This window comes from Candoia aspera, chromosome 4 (assembly GCF_035149785.1).
Source record: "Candoia aspera isolate rCanAsp1 chromosome 4, rCanAsp1.hap2, whole genome shotgun sequence".
In the NCBI taxonomy this organism is placed as follows: domain Eukaryota; kingdom Metazoa; phylum Chordata; class Lepidosauria; order Squamata; family Boidae; genus Candoia; species Candoia aspera.
Window position 1 is genome coordinate 28,881,111 of NC_086156.1, and position 6,371 is coordinate 28,887,481.

The window sequence follows — 6,371 nt, forward strand, 5'->3', positions numbered from 1 at the left end:
CATGCGACCATAGGCTAGGTTATGAGTGGAAGAATAGAATTCAATCTATTTTATGATCATTAGCTGGAGCCTCACTGTGCAAATCTCAGCTTTCCTGACTTGATTGGTACAGCTAAGGCTAGTCTTTGGGGCCAAAGTCCATGGCCTGGCAGCCCAGGTGTTCCCCAAGTAACTATCGAAGTAACTGCTAGGGGCAACTGTGCCAGTGCATGACCTAATATGGACTCAGAACTCAGCAGGGTGCTTACCACAGCATTTTTATTCTTACTATTTTTCCAAATATTTTATTGTTGAGATTGTTTGGCTGTCTATATACACAGTTACAGATTCTGGAAGGTAGCTGTGATAATTGCAGCAAAGAATTGGGTTTCATGTAAGCCTTTGAGGATTAGAATCCCCTTCATTAGATGCACAGAGGGTATATTTGTATCTCCTTTTTCAGGACCGTATGCCATGTTTCTGATAAGTTGGACTGCGATTTGCAAAAGCTGATGAGAAAATAAATTTGTTAGGCTTTAAAGTGCTACAAGGTTATTTTTACAGCTGTAGATGCTCATTTTATTATTTAAAATATATTGTTACTTTTAAAAAAAAATCACCACCAAAGATGCTTATTTCCATGCCACACATATGGCTGTTCAAAGCTTTTCCCCAGTAAGAATATTATATCCAGGGTTGAACATTACAGAGTTGCACTACGGCCTGAGGTGAGGCAAGTCATAGTTCTGCTTTAGCTGTCCCTCCCCATCTGTGACACAATAATACATGCATTAAATCATGTTTTATTGACTAAATCACCATAGTTCAGGTTGTACAAACAACATTACAGTTTCGCAAGACATGCAAACTCTATCACTAAACTGTTTTTAATGCTAGTCTAGGCTACAGGATTGGCATAGTTAGGGGGCTTATTTAAAGGAGTAGGACAGCTCAGCATCTGTATTTCCATGACCTCCCCTGACATTCTGCCCACATAAATCCAAGAATTGCTCTTTTGAACACAGTGGTGGTGCTTTCTGTTACTGTGCCAAGAAGGCCTCATCAGTGGACATTCCTATCCAGCAGCAGGCCTCCTTCTCTAGCAGTGAGGGGTCACTTCTATTATATCAAGACTGGTGCATGATCAGAGGGTTGTCTTAGACCCAAACAGTAAGAAAAGGACCATGGTACACCTTTAAGTGAGGACTACCTGTACACAACACTGTACATGCTCACTTTGTCCAGTAAAATACCAGGCCTTGTGACATCTGTTCTTACTGTGGTGTTGTGTAGAATACCTTCTTCTGTTTCAAGAGAAACTCTTTGGTCTCTGCTCCTAGGAGGAAGAAGAGAGAAAGTCTCTGATCTTACATAATTATAATGAATCATTTCATATTTCAATTGCATTAATTTGGTAGAAGTTTATTATTAAGCTGTTTCGGTTCTCCATACAGGAGAATATTTATACCTACAAATTATTCTTTTCTGGGCTTGGTTGTCTCTGGGATAGAAGAACAAATCAAAACAAAACATTCAGACTTGCTAGGAGCAGACATGCCAATTTAGCATGCAGTTGAAACATTTAAGGATAAGTAATTTAGCAAAACAGGACTGCCTTCCAATGATTCATACTTGAGAGTGGATGGTCTGCCTGCTGAGGGAACTATGACTAGAAGACAGAATTCTTGATTCCACTTTACTGAGGGAAAACACAAACTGAATCAACAATTCAGCTTGATTGTAACCCAACTGAATTTCCCTCCAGTGTGACACAGTTTATAGAATGCAATAGATTTTTCCTTGAGGAATTACTTGGCAAAGTACAGTAAAAATGTATTGTTTATATCTATTCTTTGTAGTCATCCACTTGAAAGAAGGGTCAAACAGGACTGCCATCTTGATTTTTCCAGAAGGGACTGGAATGATGGGCTTCTATCCAAACAATAGAATTAAGGAGGAGGAGGAAGGACACTTTGGGAAAGGGGTGTCCATGGTGGATGGATGTTAAAAAAGTAAAGACAGCAACCATGATCACATGGTCATGGCTGCCATCTTGATTTTTCTTTTAAAATCCTCTGAGGAACCCTACTTTGGGACTAGATTATTTAAGTAATTTCACAAGGCGTTTGGAATTGGCCTCTGTCAAAATCCCTCTTATGTGTTCAGTCTAGACCAGGATTTCTCAACTAGGGTTCCGTGGAACCCTAGGGTTCTGCGAGAGATCACTAGGGAGATCACAATTTATTTAAGAATTCTTTCAAATTCAGGCAACTTCACATTTAAGAGGTAAGTTTCATTCTTTATTTTCAGTTTAAGAACACTGTTAATGCATATATACAGGCCTACACATGAAACAAATATGATAATATTGTAACGTCTGGCCTATATTTGAGTCTGAATGTGCAGGGGTTCCCCAAGGCCTGAAAAAACATTTCAAAGGTTTCTCCAAGGTCAAAAAGTTGAGAAAGGCTAGTCTAGACTGCTGGTAAGAACTGTCTGCCATTTTCCTGTCAGACTGTTGTTTGGGGGAGAGAGAAAAGAAGACTTTACTATCCCTCACAGCAAAAACTGAAGATGTGTAAGAGGACTAGTAGCCAAGTGTTGGCAACCTAGAGGTCAAATGTGCATTTACAAGTATTATGTTGCTGACTGTTAGCCTGCAACTATATGTGTCCACACCTGTCTTAAGACTGGCCCCAGTGAGAGGAGCCACATTCTGACTTTGTGCACATGGCTTGCTTAGTATGCTGTTTCGGGTCCTGAGCATTCTGGATTGACAAGAATGAATTCACACAAATTAATTCAGCAGTGATTTGGAAGCATTTGGCTGTCCTCTCTTCCTCTTTGATCTGCAATGAGTGTATCCTCAGGTGAGAAACAAAAGAGAACACAGTCAAACCATTTGCCTCTCTTCTGCATTACCCGCTGAAGACAGGTTGGCACCATTGTATACTTGTATCCTAAAGTATTTTGTTTCATCAAGAGCAACAAAGAATTCTACAACACCTTAAAGAGAGCCATTTTCATACAGTCTACATAGTCAATCATCAAAGAGTTCTATGACACCTTAAAGACAGCTGAAAGATAACTATTTTATTATAGTCTAAACTGTCATGAACAAGAACCCTTTCCATCAAATGTGTCTGGTTTGTTTGCTGTAATACTTGTGTTGATCTTTAATGTGGCTGGAATAAGACTGCCTAAATTAAATGTTTTCCCACAGCATGAAGTAAGACAGACAGTACAACAACAGAAGTATTCTGATTGCTGTGGTGGGCTAAGAAACCAGAGTAATGATGTGATTCATTTGTTTGGGTTAGGAAAGCAGACATTCCCTCCCACCCCCCCAAAAGAATTAAGATTCATGCCTCCTTTGAAAGAAGTTAGTATACTAAGTAGCATTAAGGATAGAATGTCAGATGGACTGATATGGAAGGCATGGCATTTGACTCCGCTTTGTTATGTTTCAAATATAGGTAGTCATACTGAGAATTAAATCATGGACTCCAGTACAATTTGATCCAGTTGTTGATGAGATCCAGCCCCTGGTAAAAAGGGAAGTCCCCATTTAGTTACCTTGTATACAAAACAATTCAGTAGGCCCATGTCTGATCAGGCAGTCAGCTGCATGGTTCAAGACTCTATCTTAATGTTATTTATTAATGCTACATATTGTATTTGGCTTTCATATATTAGTAAGGGAAAAGTTATTTTGATAAACAAGGATATATGTGATATGGTGAAGGGCGGACTGCAACTTGTAAATGAGGATTTTAGAAGATGGGATAGAGAAAGAAGGAAGATCAGGAATGTGAAGTGTGTTTGCTTTATGTGCATCGTCAAACTGAATAAGTAAGAAGAGTTAGGACCTGGCCCACAGTCTTAGCGTTTGTACAACACAATACAACATTAAAGCTTGATGGGTAAAAATAATATACCTAATCTCTGAACCAAAGTAGAACACCCGGGGAAAGTTCTATCTGCACTGGCATTTTGGCTCATCATAGCGGTTTGCTTAAGCTACAGTTTGAAAATGTTTCTGGACAGAGTTGCAAACTGTGGCTTGCATTAACCATAGTATGGAAAATGGGCGGATGTAATATTAACTGCAGTTAGCTCTAAAACTGAAAGGATTTCCCTCCCCATCCCTTAAATTACACAGACTTCAAACAGCAGCAGGCTCACGTTTGTTCAGGTGTACAGTAGGTCGACAGTGCTCTTTTCTTCCTGCTATAAACAGGGCTGTGCAACTTCTGTCAGGCTGAGGACCACACCCAGCCTTGGAGTGGTGTTCCAGGTGCCATCCTTTCCAAAAGAATGAATGGATCCAGAATAAAAGCAAAATATCTCATTTATATTTAAACTTAAAAGTTAGTTAAATTATTTACTCTCCAGTCACGTAATGAGTCATTGCTCTTTTCTGTTACACTGAAAATTAGAATTGGGTGAAAAAAGATTTGGAAAGGGAGCCACAGGTAGTCCCAGAGTCTCACATTATACATCTCTGCCTTACAACACAGCCAAAAGAAGGGGAATAAAAATGACAGCTACCTATGAGTAGCTCAGGAGATCTGATATTTTTCTATCTAGATTCCCTTGATAAAATTATACTAGTGGTACTCAAATCAGTGTTTGTAAAGGTACAAACTGCTAAGCGTGCACAAACTCAGCTGACCTTTTAGTTCAATACTTCTTTACACTCAGACAGCTGGATGAAGAATTAGAATGACAATGCTTATACCAATGAAGAGATCAAAGCTTTCAAGGTGTTTTGCAATGGATTCTTTCACACAGCTATTTGGATAAGTAACTACTTGAGCAGCATGCTAATACAGTAAAGTTTACAGTTTCAGCAACTATACATTAGAGCTAGCATTAGGGGAACTTTCCAAACAAAATATTAAATTCCTTCCAAATGCAAAGAGACTACCAGGAAGGAAGGAATGAGTTTAGTTGTGAACCAGTCCAGTGTGTCTTATTCTATAAGTCACGATTTAAAGGATTCCATATTGTTGGGTATAAATGCTGCCATTCTCTAGTGTAATCTCTAATAAAGAGCCTTTTCCCACTTGTACCTCAATACAGCACAAACATGCCCTGGCAACATCTTTTTTCTGGGTTTTTTTGTCAGCTCATGGGTGAGTCAGGCTTAAGTCATCTTTAGTTGCATTTATTTAGTTGTACCAAGTGGTATTTTCCCTTTTCTGACACTATTCACATGCAATCTAGAGAAGGCTCTAATGCTCGGAAAAGTGGAAGGAAATAGAAGAGGATCAGCAGCAGCAAGGTGGATGGACTCAGTTACAGTGGCAATGAGTGCAATGTTGGGAGACCTGAAAGACAAGGTTAGGGATAGATTGTCTTGGAGAAAATATATGTATGTGGTCGCTAGGAGTTGAGACTGACTTGATGGCACATAATTAATTAAATCAATTCATGTGCAAGGCCTGTAAAATTTGTTACACTTCACCATCCATTTTGCTGGAGGTTAAGTCAGGTGTCCACTGGGATTGGAGTACCACTTGGAGGCTGTTTCAGGCTGATGTGAGCATGCTCTCCCTTTTGGTCCCTGGTCTGTCTGACCACCGTTGTGCCACCATTGTTGTCTCTCTAAAGAGCTATATACAGAAATGCTGAGCCACTGAGCCATCAAAATTGTGCAATAGCTCTAGATGGATCAAATAGAGTGCTTTAACTTCATTGCCCTTAGTGGATTTAGTGCAAGGCTGAAATAGCAAAATTGTTTATTTTTAACATATCCATTTCATCTCCCTGTTTGAGTTCATTGTTCTTAAATGAATTTTCCCATTACCCTTTTAGATTCAGATGATAATATGTGCTGAAGTATGTACCAACATACCTCTTTTTATTGCCAAACAGAATCTTAATCCCCAAATATGTGCATTTTTCCAAAGCCGGCAAGTGTACCAATGATTCAATGATATTTAAAAAATGATAACCATCTCTTCAAAAAAGACTTCTCAAACAACTGTTTTTTTTAAAAAACTACGTTGCATAAGAAGTAAAAACTGTTTCTACAGTATGAAATCCAATTCTATTACATGAGTAAAATAAAACAAAATGCTTTTAAAGAGAAAAGAATGCAATTTTGTTTCAGTTCTGGATTGTCTTATTCTGATGTTCTCTGTTTGAAGTACCCACATAATAAATTCTGCAAAGGAATAAATGCTGCTTACATCATAATAGCTCCTTTGTACTTTATAAGATAAATACATTCTGTCTCCCAATTGGCCTCTGGTATCAAGTGAGAAACAACCAGGGCCCAATAACTCATTGCAAGTCCCTGAGGTGATACTGCTGATCTTTTAATGGGTAATAAACTCCCAGAGTTCTTCTCATTCATCTTAACCTCCTAACCAAATAACTAATTG

The 6,371-nt window shown here is 38.7% G+C and overlaps 1 long non-coding RNA gene across 1 annotated transcript; it reads left to right on the plus strand.

Moving 5' to 3' along the window:
- The first annotated feature begins 1,208 nt into the window (after positions 1-1,208).
- On the plus strand, positions 1,209-5,906 carry LOC134496183 (uncharacterized). Its single transcript, XR_010067871.1, has 3 exons — positions 1,209-1,571; positions 3,460-3,527; positions 4,220-5,906. It is a non-coding gene; the product is annotated as an uncharacterized LOC134496183 (long non-coding RNA).
- The last annotated feature ends 465 nt before the right edge of the window (positions 5,907-6,371 follow it).